This window comes from Nipponia nippon, unplaced genomic scaffold (genome assembly GCF_047370975.1).
Source record: "Nipponia nippon isolate SJK-2023a ecotype South Korea unplaced genomic scaffold, ASM4737097v1 scaffold_2, whole genome shotgun sequence".
NCBI classification, from domain to species: Eukaryota; Metazoa; Chordata; class Aves; order Pelecaniformes; family Threskiornithidae; genus Nipponia; species Nipponia nippon.
This window is the reverse complement of record NW_028262336.1, coordinates 22,802,788-22,818,124: the sequence shown is the minus strand read 5'-3', so window position 1 is coordinate 22,818,124 and position 15,337 is coordinate 22,802,788.

The following is a 15,337-nucleotide window of genomic DNA, read 5'->3' as shown; positions in this document are numbered from 1 at the left end:
GTTATTAGTAGATTTGGAATGTCAAATGAACAACTATGTAATGCAAGGAATAAGAAGCTGACAGCAAATAGACCACAGACAGGTAAAGCAGAGTGTTAATTGTGGTTCAGGTTTAATATTTGGAGGGACAAGCTATGAACAGGAGAAAAGGTAAGAAATGATAAACACCATTTTCAGCCAGTCAGTACTTAAGTCCCTGATTTGCTGAAAGACATCTGGAATGTTACTTGAAGTCTCAGTTTTAAAATTAAATTCAGTACTTAGGAGCCTAAGGCCATGGTCAGCCAATGGCTGCAAACACAACCGTGCATGCTTAAGATGTTACTGCCCACCACACGGCCATCCCCCAAGCTGAGTCAGAAGAGCAGAGGTACCTTGGAAGGGGTATGAATTCTCCTAAATTGCCTCAGTACTAAGTTAGTTGGATTAGCTTAAACTGCTGTTCAAAGCTGTTTAAGCATTAGACAATTGACAGCTATTGTACTTATATTAGTATGAAGCAAGTAATGGTAAACATGTACTGTTGGTTTATGAGACAGCTGAAATATATTTTAAGCAAGTAATTTAATAAAAGCAATAACAATAGTCATTAAACTTCTTACCAAGTATGCAGAGACTTCAAACAACTCTCAGAACAATTTTTGTGCTGTAGTGCTTAAATTTTCAATCAGAATTGGCAGGAACAGTAAACTAATTAATGCTGGATTACAATGGGGTTCCTACAAACATGTATATGACATCTAGATTAATACCAAATGAGGCCTTCATGATTAACATTGCCATGATGAACACCAAAGGTATTAATAAAGATTAGACCAATTATTAGACAGTGTCAACCAAAAGAAGATAGTTCAGTGCAAAAAGATGATGTTCAACATGAAAAAAATAGTGTCACCCCTTAAAATTCACGATAGCAAAAAGATAAGGATCTGACTAAAATTTAAAAGCCCGGACTGTTATTTTAAAAATGCTGCAGCCTGATCCTTTCTGGTGAGGCAGGCATATGTTTCTGCTGCTCGAGGGGCACTCTGCATGGTTTGACAGAGGTGTATGCTGTACACTGTATCCAGTAAGACCAAATTTGGATCCACCCGAGGACCATCGGTGGCATCATTATGTATGGAGAAAAAAACAGTTCTAAAGTCTGCTGAATATGGTTTCCTTAAAACTCAAATAATAGAAGAAAACACCCCAATCCCTGATTCAAAAGCCATGCAGATGGCACGTGTGGGTAGTACATGAGAAAGTTTTTCTTACTAGTTTCTTTTCTTACTAGTTTCTTTTCTTTTTTCTTTCATCTCTCTGTAGACTTTCTTTTACCTCAGTAGCCTTCTCACCCTTGTCTCTGATTTTCTGCAGTTTATTTAAAGGATTAAATTTAACTGAAGTAATAGATTACCTGGGATTTAATTTAAACTATAACTTACTATAACCTAGTAAAGTTTGCATGTGTGAAAATGAAGTGTGTTCTTAAAATATGCTCACATATTTAAATTACTGACAAATGTTAATAGGTTTCGGTGGAGTCATGTGGCAGATAACAGCGATGAACCGATGGAGCCAAACCAGACATATCCACTGGGCGTCATATGGTGCTGTAAGAGGAAAGACAGTGTTTGGAGGTTGTTTGGAAGGAGAGAAGTGCAAGGATACAAGAGAAATGGATCCTATACACTGAGGGGATCGTTAGAGATGAAGGCATAGGGAACAGGCCACAGAATTTCACTCACTTTTCCTACCCTGTGTCTGAAAACTTGAACTCAGTTTAGTAATACGTATCCTCTACAATGGCACCCAGGGCAAAGGGAGAGCTCGGAAGGTTGTTGGGGAGTCAAGCGCATGGCTTGGCATGCACTATCTCATCCCAGTTCACAAAGTGAACATCCTGCCACTGCTGATGATCATCAGGTCGTGGTGGCTCTAGCCTCTATTTATTGCAATGGTGTACTGTTTGTTGTGTAACCACACAGGCATGATATATGTAATCTGCTGTTAAAAAGAAAAAATATATAAGTTGAGGCAGGGACGTCCCCGTGCTGAGCTCCAACTGGACACCTGACCCAACCGTCCACTTGTCCCCTGCAACCCCCCGCAGGGTTGGGGTGTGCATATATGATCAATCAACTAATAGCTATCTAGCCCCTGTTGTGGTCCCACATTTCACCTGAGAGTATCGAACTGCACAACTGTTTCTGAGAACCATTTTGCCTACACCCAGCATTATCAGAATACATTATTCTTGACAATTTTTTCCCATTTCTCTGATCACTAGTGAAAACACAGCAACCTCTGTGATGGTGAGTGAATGATGGGAGCTAAGGCTCCCCCCAAAGGGAACTGCCAGGCTGGAAAAGCGTAAGGGACAACTAGACGAGCTACAATAAACTAAACAGTGTGACCCAATTATAGTACTATTTTCAGAATATGTTTTTAAACACTTTTTACTACATCACTAAAAAATGAAAGTCATAAGAAAAATCTTCCTGCTGCAATATCCAGAGAGGTTAGAATGACTTACATGCAATTAGTACTTTATTTGATGAACGTAGCTGTTCTCCGTTCATGGAATAGCTCTGTGAGGTCTGCGATGTCCTTTCACGCATTTGTTGTTCAGAATTATTTGACAAAGCCTTACTTCAATGTTTCTCATTTAAATCAAGCTTTCTGCGAGATTTGGATTTTAGTACTTGTTTCTGAAGTCTTGTTAGTTATGTGTAAAAGGTAAATTATGCTGTACTGAATTATCCTCTGATTGTACAGCTGGTGCAGGCAAGACACTCCCCCATGCTTGTAAAATTTTATTTTATTTTTTTCTGTAAACCTCTTCCTTTTCAGGCAATTTAAACATGACTGCATAAGTACCTGTACAGTTTACACTGTACAGAAATTGAATTGGAATAAATTTTAAAACATTTTGAAATAGTTACAGGTTTAATCTCAGTTCAACAAATCTCCTGAACTTCATTCTGTATAATAAGAAATACAGTCTGGGGCATAAAGGAGAATGAAGATATGAGACAGATCATCATCAGCTCCCATAAACAGCTCACCAGATAACTCCTGTGCTCTATTGCTGTAGTTCAGCCAGAGAGACAACGTTAGGACAGTAGCGTTATTTCCGAACCAGGAAACAACTTTTCAGCGAAATCCAAATTTTCCCCATACTCGCTTTTGGTTTTTACAGAAAGTTCTCTTTCTTTTGAGAAACTGGAAACATGACATGAATCTGCATTTTTGTCAAAGGTGATGTCTTGCCATGGAAGGAAAATGACAACATATACATTGTGGCAGGGCAAGCCACAAATGGACACTTTAGGACCTTCCTTATGCAGACTACAGGAAAGAAGAGGTGCTAGCTGAGCTTTCAAAGCTGCAAAGCAGCTATATAAACCCTCTTCATTTCAAACTGGTGTTGAGACCAAATGGCCTAATTGTCTAAGCCCAAATTCACAGCTGAAAGAGGTCTGCTGATGCAGCTCTTCTACCCAGGCCTGCTGGTGGTAGTGTCATTAAGACCTGAAAAGATTGGTTTTGCCACCACAGCCAGTTCTGACTCCCTGAGTGAAATCTACCAACAAAATTAAGTCTTTAAGGAAAAATACACTTATGCTTTTGCACCAGAGATTCTACTGTAAAAATATTATTGAAATGAAAATTTCTTCTCTAAACTACAGTGGTGTAACAGTGAAAGATTTTTGTTAGACTATGACCTTTGAGAAATCAGCAATTAAGTTTTATAAAATTGAATGGTGATGCCTTTTTAAAGCATTTCAATCTAGAAAGGAGGTTTCCAGGAGCTTGCCTTGTGTTGAACAACATACTTTCCAACTGAATAACGTGGTACCGAGCCCAGGACAGTAAACCCTGCTGAAAGGTAAGATGTATCGGATCAGGTCTGGAGTTGTGCCAGTGTGGTTGCACCCCTCTTAATTCACTTGTATCATGGACAGAGCAAGCTCACATTTGCCTAGAAGGTATTACGTGGACGTACAGTAAGATGCAGCTGTAACAATACATTTTTTAAAAAAAACATAATAGCAGTAGAAACGTTCCCAGAGAAATACTGGGGTAGAAGGCATGTCTGAAAACAATAGCAGATGGGATGATAATGCGACCACTTTAGAATTCCCATAATGTTTAGTGGTCCACAATGAAATAATTTGACTTTAAAAAAATCAAATGTCAGTGGATTTCCACTGACCTTTGCATTGACTGTTCTCTGTGAGCCTTTGAGATGGAACACACGCAGCATGTGGAGTCCCATGTCATGTCGGTCATCATTCTCTACTTGACATTTCTTGTGTTCCTAAGTTGATATGTTCCAGATTAATGAGGCATTTGTTCTCAATCAAGAAGCTATTTAAGAATACACTTTTAATTGTAACGGGTTGTATATGATTAATTATTTCTACATGGCTTGCTCATATTTTTGGATAGTTCAAAGCAGATTTTTTTTTCCCACTGGGTACAGCCCAAATCTTTTCAATGTTCATACTAGTTATCACCCAATAATTTATGGAAGTGAATTGTCTTCGTGAGGGGTTGTGAACTTCTTTGAGAAATTTGCCTGGAGCTCTTTGCTGTAATGACCTTCAATGTTCTTTGTCTGTAAAAGGAATAAGAGGGCTAACACACAAGTTGGTTGCAAAAGCTGTGTGTTTAAGTTAATTTGTGTTTGTTGTTTTTTTAAACACTCCATTGTTTTAGGACTACTCATCTCACAGTTGGTTCTGATGAGAGTATGTAGCCATTTTAATATTGTTCTGTGCTCATCCTTCTGCTTTAATTGAGGTCTACTCTTTTAACTCAGCTATGTCTTTAGAAGAAACTGTGTTTCAATGGCCAGTACATTCCAAACTGGACCAAGTTGTTCCCTACATGTGTGCTCCCTGCATGGGGGAAAAGGGAAGTGCCATGTGTTTTCATTTGCAAAACTTGCTTTGGACTTTTTTCACACCCTGAAGAATTTCCATTTGTTGCTGTTCTTGAAAGGACAAAAGGCTCAGTACTTCAGGGCTCTGGGTCTTGAGGGATTATTTGAAAACTCTGATTTTATTACCCTTCATTTCTCTTGGTTGCATGGGACATAATTTTGGCAAGTGTAACCATGGACCTAATGGTGGTCAGCACACTAGACTGTGAGCTCCGAAAAGAATTTGTATTCATAAAGGAAGAAGAGATTTTCTCTCCTCTGAATTAGTAAATAATTAAATTAACATTAACGTCAACTTAATCCTACCCTTCCCATAAGATTTGTTGTATGTGGCTCCAGAGATTCCAAATGAATTACCTGTAAAAGGATTCGGGCGCAGAGGAGGCACTTTCCCTTTTCACATCACCTTTGTCTGCAGCTGTGAGATAGATAATCTGATCATCCACTCACAAGATACATTATCCTTTTATTAAGTGGGTCCAGTCTAGTAAAATAATAGCCATGAAAATGCTACAATAAAAGAATAATAAGAACCCAAAGTGCTTGTTAGAGCTGTCTGTAGATAGCAGTCTGCTATTCACTGCCTTGTGATTAATTTTTTACAAGTTTCATGTGAAATGTACTGTGGGCAGCTGGCATCCAGCTATTTTTTTTGGCTGTTTCCATTTTAGATGAGCAGGGGCAACATTATGAGCAAAATATTATTTGTTCAAAGGAACCCATTAGGTCTAAACTTAGGGGCTATAGCATCAGATTATGTGCTGTCTGTGGGTGGCTTTTTGTAGCGTATGGTGATTGAATCTATGTTCTCTCCTTCTCTTCTCATACAGAACATGTCATGAAGAGTGACTCCTCCAGAAGAGCTTTCTCTGTAGGAAAGACATCCAAATTACTTTGATTTTTCCTAGTATCTATCATGGCAGTATGTTCCTGCAGGGCAAGGGACAGAGCTTTGTCAGTTAGGGTTACAGTAAAAGGGCACAAGTGGTGCAGAATGACTTAGCAGAGAATTAAAAGGAGGAATTGCAAATGAAATGAACCGTAGAGTCGTGACAAAGTGCAAAGATGATGAAAACAGCCAATAACCACCCCTCACCGCCCCCCAAGTGTGGTGTGTCATTCAGGGCTCTTCTCACAAGAGCCAGTGATTCATTTTGGTGAAATTTCAAAGGTTAGCACCCTTCCCCATTCCTCAGTGGGAGGTCATCACCCTTGATGCAGAGGCAACAGATCTGAATGTGTGATTGCACATAAGCTACCACAGCTCATGGCTGATTTGTTTTAATTTAAACTGCTGTGTAGTATATTAATACACAGAGCAGCAGAATGAGACAACAGGAGAGTAGAACACACTTGACTCTTTTGCCAGCCAGGAGGGCAGGTGAGAGGTGTAATCCTCTACTCTTCCCAGTGCAACTTGGTGGTGCTCCTGGGTCAGAGCTCTTGTTCTAGAAAGCAATTCTCCTATCCTGGTGATCAGAGGCTGAATTTGCACTCAGAAGTGCTTTTGTATAGATGCATGCATGTGAAGGGGGTGAGATGATGGCAGAGATGAGTAAAGAAACTCTCTGAAGTACTGGTTTTGAACTCTGTGGCTTCAATTGCACTATCAAAAAACCCAGCTTCAAGAGACTACAGTATGCATTATCAATTTTGCCCATGAAGTTTGTTTTACTGCAAAGAAAAATAACAACTTAATTTTTTAGCCTGAAGGTTAAGACACAATAAAAGCCTGTTTGAGTTAGCATGTAGAAAGGCAGAGCTGAGACATGGAACAGCTGTAGTTAAAGGCAAAAGGGCATATGTGGAGACTGATAGAGAAGCAAAAGTGAACTAGAATACTTCGTGTCTCACTGAAGCTGAAAAAGTACACTCTATTTAAAATGATAATTTATGGAGGTCCGATTGCCAGGTATTCGATTTGATCCTGGAATCAGTTGAACTCAGACTATATTTGTGAAACAGTCATGCTTTGCACAAATATTGTCAGTGTCACCTGTATTGAACAATCTGCTTTTTTTTTCGGTATTAAGCATAATTATAATTAGTTGAGTAAAATGGCAATTATGTCCAAAAGGGACCTCTTCCAATAAAAAATTGTGCTATGCTACCTATTGCAAGTCTTGTAAAGGGTTTCATAATCAGATTCAGTCATCCTTTCCTCTCTCTGGATGGCCTGTAACCTACAGAATCTGTTGTTAATTTGTGAGTTTGGGGTTTGAACAGAGCTTGCTGAGAAGGTCATGCAGAGTTAATGCCAAGCACCCTCTTCGGAGAGACTGATGTAAATACGGCTGGGCTGGCCCAACTAGACCCTCTCGTAAGATCACCATCATTAGCTGAACTTTGGGACCGCTGGACCTAGTAAACTAATTCTGCCAAAATAGTAAAACTTTCTTACTGAACTGAACTCGAAACAGCTCATGTGTTGGAGTCAATAGCTGATCGCATAAAGGAGAGAGAAAATATTTCTCAGAATATTCAAGGAAAACTTATCTTTGCTCCAGTCTTCATCTGGCAGTGTAAACAGGTGAACAAAACGGTAAAGGAGAGATGCTTGATGAATGATAGTTTAAATGGAATAACAGGTCATGCGAAGTCTGTAGGAGAACTAAAAATCAAAAGGGTAATTTAGGGCAAGCTTCCTAATAGTGAAGATCTGCAGGTCCATTGCAAAGTGCATATTATTTTATAGACACAGTAGTGAACATTATTCTATGAGAAAGGCCTGGAAATGCAAAGTGTGGGTTATATCCCAGTGAAAGAAATTCTAGACCTGAGTTAGATTTAAAACTTCATTTCTCAAAACTGAATCATCCTCCAAAACATGGGTCAGGTGGAGCAGGATGAGAAAAAAAATCTTCAATTATGTTCTGAGAGTCAGATGGTCAGATCTAAAGCATGCTGAAGTGAGAGCTCATGTTGATATTGCTGAGGTTTGTACCAAAGAACAGAGTCACAGGTATTGGTCAGAGCAACACTTTCAGGCACACTGTGAGAGATTTTTGCTTGCGGATACAGCAAGTCTGAAGTGCTGAGCTTCAACTTCTTAATAAATGAAGCAGGACTGAACTGTTCTGGGAATACTTGAACTTTAATAAACTGGTCTTTAATAAAAAGACCACTCACACCATGGCAATCCAAAGCTCACATTATGAGAAATTCCCTAAGGACAGCCCAAATTAGAATTTGTTGGTTTTTAAGACTGCAGTTGTCGCAAATTCATGCATAGCAATCTATTATCTTCCAAGCCAAGGACATTTCCTATTTCAGTTTCATAAACGCTTATCCTGGCCATTAGATACGGGACAAATACTAAAAACAAAAGTAACATTTTTATTGGCTTTTCCTCTTTTTGGAAACCTTTTGACCCACACCAATTAGTATCAGTCTCTTCTCACCTATTGAATAACCCTCAGGGAACTCCCACAGCAGAAATCTGAACTGTGTTATATAAAACCAGATATATTTTAGATTAACTGCTTTGTATATTTTCCAGCATCATAGTTGGTAAAAGGTCAGCATGGGGATCTTATTCTTTAGAGAATGAAGATAATGAAAACACCTATACTCGACACGTTCACCATTGACAGAACTGGTGAACCTGAGCCTGTGTGAAATAAACTGTTGCAAAAAGTCCTGGTGGAGAAACATCTGCTGTAAATGTTTCAGCAGGGAAAAGATATTGTCTGGCTGAAAAATGTAGGACAAATTCACAAATGCAGCATGTTGCTGTTTAACAGATATACGTGGCCTTAGGGACCCATGTGGCTGCATTACTTGTCCAAAGTTCAAAATAAAGAGAAAAATAAGTTTTGACAGTCACTTCTGAGGGAAGTGATAACAGATCAAAGGACTTTCTTTTATTGCGATATTTTCATCATTACGGAAAAGAATCACTTTGGACTTTAGCTGCTGTTTGAAATCTTTACCTTTTAATAAGTGAACTCTGTAAATGTAGCTCAGAGAACAAAGGTTTCTCTTTTACAGTTAAACTTTTAACCCTTGAGGTTGAATTGGTGGAGACCAGAGGGAAAATCCACTGTGTTTTCACTGAACTTTTTACCCTTTGAAAAAAACTGAACAAGTTTAAAGTTCATACACTGAGCAAGAGGTCTCTACTGGGGATTTCTGGTATTATTAACTTCCTGACCTCAGATAATTAAAAAGGAAGAGCGGAGGCAGTGCAGACTTTGACTCAACTTTGAACTTTTAACCTCTTGAGGAACATTTTTAGTGTGCAAGTGGTACACACAGTAAACTCTCTTATTAACTTTCTTTAACCCACGGACACAAAAAATGTCAGAAGGCCAAAATTATCCTCTGTCCTTTATGTCATATTTCTATTTGTGTAGCACTTGAAACTCAAGGCGGGTATTGTTTGGATACAAAAAGTGACAGAGACAACCATTTTCCAGGACCTGGCAAGTACAGTAGGCAAGCAAAAGGGAGAAGCAGCCATGAATCTGTCAGACACTGCAGAAGGGTTTGTAATTCAGGCTACGTTGGGTTTTACCTTTAGGACATACACCAATATTTTAGTGTTGCCCCTTAGCAAAATTTTCCTTACAGAGTGGAGGTATTTTATCTCTTTACTCAACTGGGCTTTACTTCCTTAGGCATTAAACATAGTGATACTCAGCAGCCCTGGAGATTATGGAGTTATTGACTAGGAAACAATCAAACAAGTAGTATTGTGAATTCTGTATTTGAGCACATAAATTGTACTTTCTCATGTCTATAACATATATGAAAGAAAAAAAATCTTTTCTTCTTGTCCCAGCAAGGTGAAGATTATCTGTGGTCTACTGTTTGTCAGGGATACTATTTGATATAAACTAGTCTGGGGAAGAATGTGGGAAGCAGTAAAAGTTTCATTTAAACCTCCTAGCATTAGTGTTATTGGGGTGTAAAATAGAATTATCATGAATCCATGTAGTCAGAGATAAAAGAACTTAGCTGAAAAAAAATACAAATAATATTGAATGAAAATATTTCAAGTAAGAGAAAGCTGTAAGCTTCTGGGGCAAAATCTCAATAATTGGTATCCTCTCAATTTTTTCACCATAAGAAAAGGAAGAACACAAGTGAGTTTATGTCTTATGGTTCCCTAGATGTTTATTGTGTATCATGGCATTCCCAAACATAGCAATCATTTGTCTTCTCTAGTAGGAACTCAACAGTGTTCAATGTAAATTGTAACATTCATTTCAGTTTTCTTTAGATGCAGAAACACAATCAGAAAAACCTGCAAAATGTCTTTTGGAAGCAGATGTGTTAGAGCATGAAATTGCTGCATTAGGATTATTAGATTGGCAGAAAAATTTTGAGGCTGGCTAGATGTTATGGTAAGTATGGATGCATACATCTTGAAAGTTTTTAATTTGGAAGATTTTCAAACCTCTTGATTAAAGCCAGCTGAACACTGAAAAAAAAATCCCTTTTAAAACAAATACACAAATCAAATAGTTATTTAGGGGACCATCCTATATCTCCTGGTGAAAAGAATTCTGAAAGACACACATCTTGAAAATTTTGGCAAAAATGCACCTTTGCTTGGAAAGGCACCAAATTAGCCTGGTTTTCTATTGATTTTCATTGGTTTTCTACTGCTTAAAAATATTGGTTATATTACCAGATAGTGCGATGCAATTCAAATAGATCTGTAGAGTGAAACAGTCTGGTAGGACCTGATATTCATGCTGTATGCATGTGGAGGGCATATTTCAGACTAGGTCTGGTCTGATCCCATGAGCCAAACACCCATAGTGGCAGGAGCACATCATGAGTACTCCTAAGGTTTATTTTCTGGTCTATTTTTAACCTGGAAGAATCTACTTTGTGTGCTCTGTGACCTCCTGACAGCGTGACCCAGAGGGCAAGGAGTGGAGGTGATGAAGGGATGCGCTTCCAAAGTGCCCTCCTGTTCTGGACTGAAATGCCTATGTAGATGCACCTGGTGCCATTGAAACAGGGAGCAGGAGTTGGCCTCTGTGACCAGATCACACACCACGCTGAAAGCATCCTCGTGGTTTGTAATTGGTGACGCAGGCGCAGGCTCACCCCTGCAGCGGTGTGAGGGTGGGCGTGAGCATACCGGGCTGTGCCTATAGCGGGGCTGGAGGAGTGGGCATTCTTGGGAAACGCGCAGTAGGATCCGGTGGCTGGGGAAGAGCCACCCCATAGCCCTCCTTCCATGGGTGCATCTATAAGGGTCGATGTGCAAACAGAATAATAAAAGGCCATTTAGTATTAATTGTCACTACCACCAGCTGGGGTCGTCTTCTGTGCCCCTTAGTAGTTTTCACAGCGACCCACACTGGGATGTGTGGGGACCAAAACTGTAAGTAGAGGGATGCTGAATGACCGCGTGGGCCCACTGGCCATAACACTTGCTGTTAAGTGTCTGATATTTCCTGCTTGGAGTAGGACTGTCGCAGCAAGTCTGAATTTAATATTCTGTATTGAATCTGAAAGCAATGTTGCACTATGTCTATGAAGTCCTGACTCAGAAAAGCACTACGGCTACTGTTTATATGCTGGAAAAGTGAAATTATGAGTAGACAGTGCTATTAGTCAAAAACTATAGTGGAGGGAAGAACACTTGAATTGTGACATATAAGAAAATTAATAAAATTTCTTTTTCTTAAACATAAATTTAAACATTAATCTTCTCATGTGAGGCTTTCAACTGAGCAGTGGGTCTTGTTGAGCTTTGGCCAGCCGGGTGCCTTCCTCCTGGATGGGGTCATGGCCTCCTCTTCAGGGTACAGTGAGAGAGAAGGAGGGATATGCTTATGAAAGGCAGCTTCCTCTGCTCTGCCATTGGAGCAGGGTGAATCCTTTCATTGTGCCCTGGCCTTGGAGGGGAGCATGAAAACCGTGGCGAAGTCTCATGCTCAGGCTGAGCTGGTTCATCCCTGCCGCACCAGTGGCACTGAGCAATCTGGAGGCTGGGCAGGGTTTCCCCTGCTCCCTTTGCAACTTTTAGCTCTGAAGATTTTCCAGGTTTTCAGCTGCAAGGTAGGAGGCTTCAAAGTCTGATCACTAGGCCAAAGTGGGCAATTTTTCATGTGGATGGCAAAAAGCACTCTTGGAATAAAGGCCCAAGTCCTCCAGACAAGCTTAAATTCCTGCTGCAAAGTATGGAATTAGTAAGAGCATCTCTACTAGCAGGTTACCCAGATTTTCTTTTTTTTTCAGCAGAGACACAACAGTTCATTTTTCCCTGATCCAGATCACTGGACTGTCTGAACTATTTTAGTGCAGAGGTTTTCCAAAAAGGCATTTGGCTTGTGGTATATATAGTTGGCACAGAAAATTTCAGCTGGAGCTAGACAGGAGAAGTTTGGCAAAGTTACAGGCAATTGATAGCAGGGTGTTTATCATAACAAGCATTGGGAAACCTTGCTACCAGCCCCTCCTGCAATCTCACAGTTCCTACACAGAGACAGAATATGTAAAGTCAGCATGAGTGTATATGCATGTGTGCGTGTGGATGGATGGAAAGTGTCAACATGCGCGTGAGTTTGTGTACTGCAGAGCTACTCATGTGAGAAAGTACCAGAGCCTGTCCTTAGGCATGGATTAAGGAAGGCAATTAGACACATGCTTAGACACTGGGGGTGCCTTCCTCTACCAGACCTTTGCAAACTCATCTGTCCTTGTGCACCACTGTGCCTGTGGAAGCACTAAACTTCTGCTTTCCCTTAGATTTCAGCATTGGTGGGCCGGCACCGGCTCTTCTCTGTGGCAAGACCCTCGGGTCTGCTGATCTACATTTGCTGTCCCTCAGAGCAAAGAGCAGTCTCATCTTTTTTTGCAGACTTGCCTCCTGAGCATAGAGAATATGTTCAGCTTGTGTTGGAGATGGAGATGCAAGCAGCAAAAACTTAGTAACAGAGATACTTAGCACTCATATAGGGCTCTTCAGGAAGTTCAGTTAATCCTCACAGTAACTATATGATATAGAAAATTATTGTTGGGACAAAACTGCACTGTGTTTTTTCCTGGACGGAGCATACAGGTATGATAGAAACAGAAAAAATATAAAGCCAATAATTATTATCATCTGTATATAGATGGAGAGCAGAAGTTAAATGGTTTACCCGGACTTCAGGATGAAACCATGGCAGGATAAGGTTTAGAAAGTCAAAGCCTTGCTCTCAGTCCTGCACCCAGCCCATAAGTCATGACCTTTCTCTCTTGCTGAATGTAGGTAACTTTTCTTTTCCCTGCTTTCTGCGTGGGCATGTGATGAACAGAGTTTATAAAAATCGGAAAGCAAAATTCTCACCTGGCCCTGCACATTGAAACAAGAATAAAAGAGGAATCCTGGTAAATGTCACATCCCACACACTCTGCCCTTGAGTCCTTCGAAGCCAAATGGTCAAGGTTGAAATGTATTGCATGGAAGGAAGGAAGAGGAATTGAAAACCTGTTGCACCTTGCAAAGGGATACTTACAGCTTAAATTCTGGCCGAGGTGAAGGACAGAAAGGAGATATAACTGAATTACAAACCCTTCTTGGGCATTTAGGGGGGATAGCACCCTACTTAATAGAGCTAAATGGAAAGGCCAAACCTAGCTCTAAACACAGGCAGTTAGTCAGGGTAATAGTAACAGTGGTAAAAACTGGCAGTGAACACATCCATCCTTTTGTCGCATGGTTCTGCCCTGCCTGCAGCTGCTCTTGGCAGGTCCAAGCATGGCTGCGAGTGTCCAACCAACGAGTTGAGAGCCAAACACTACATCTGTAGGTGGAACTGGATCATATTAAAACTTTCCCCTGCAGCATTTTTTGCCAATGGGCCATTTCACCTGCTCCACCCCTCACACTAAGTGGATCATGTGGCCTTGGGAAGACCCTGATTTAAAGTGCCAGACAGGAGGAGAGGTTGCAAGAAGGAGTGCAAGGAGAAAGCTCTGCCAACAAAAAGGGGCCATACTGGGGATCCAGAAAGTGATTCCTTGACAGCCTGAAATCATGCTCTTCTGAAGGTGTACATTCATGCCCTCACTGTGTTTCTCAAAGGCAAGCTTGAAAAATCTCACCTTGGGTTTATTTTCGCTCCTCAGCTGTTGCTCTTTTAGATTATACATAAGTCTAATAACATGCAAAGATTAGTCTGTAGTGACTACTGCTTATGTCAGGTTGGTTGATGGATGTGTGTATCTGTTTTTCATTATTACTTTATGACTCTGCAGCAAAGACATCTGAGTGTCCACAGGGATGAAGACTACATGATCCCTGCTGAAAAGTGCTTGCAATCAAATTTGAGGCTTGATAGTGAAGGATGTCAAGACAAAATGCTGAATAGATATAGGCCGCGCAGGAGTTTTATTAGCAAAACAGACTGCATGCTCATCAAAGTCTTCTTTCTTTATGGTGAGTTGGTAGAAGTTTTTTGGGTTTTTTTGGTTTTTTTTTCAAAAGTAAGTAAAGTCTGTGGGGCTGATCCATTGCTACAGGTGTTAAGAACAACTTGTCTGAAGTTTGTGAAGTGGCCAAGCAGACACTGGTGAGCAAATCAAAGGAAAGTTTAAATTTAAGATCGAAGCTCATCCTATAAAGCTGAACTTTTCATAAGCCAACACCATGGTAAACAACTTCTCTCCTGTTTGCTTTTTTTGTGCCATGGCAGTTTAAACAGAAAAGCAGCCCAGTCAAGTTAACAATTACATTTCAGGCTTTGTTGGCTAAGCTGGCTACTGGCAGAGAAATCTTCCTCCCTTGGATGGTATTTTCTTGTCAGGAAGGGAGAACATATTACTCTCCACTGGATAAATTATAGAACTATACAAAAGAGGGACACATTAATAGTCTTTCTCATCTTCATGTCCAAATTGCTTATTAGTTACTTAATTTTTTACTCTCAGCAATGGGACTTCTTACACAGAATACAGATCGAAATGTGTTCTTGTTTCATGCCTTGTGCCTAACCAAAGCCAGATGAGAAAATATATGACTCCTTATGTTCCTTGGTGAAGAGCTGTGAGGCAAAAAGACACATAACTTGTCTTTATTTTAGAAGAATATGCTACTGCTCAGATTTTTGTTTTTATAAAATTTTGTTTTAGTTCACAGTCTCATCAATACAAAAAAATACATCTGATATTTAAGGCATAAGTGCATAGCCTAATTCATCTAATAAAATGCTTTTCCTTAGTCACATTTCAGTCTGTCCACTGAGACAACACAGTATTTTTCTCTGATGTGTAAGTCATGCCTTACATGTTATTTTATTATTATTATTTATGCTTAAAAACTTTTCAGTGTGCCTTATACAATATTGCATACATAGGATACCTTTAGTATTCCTACTGTCAAGTATTAGAATGAGGAACTAAAAATAATATATTAAAAGTAATGTTAATAAGTAGCTGATATTTTTAAGGGTTTTG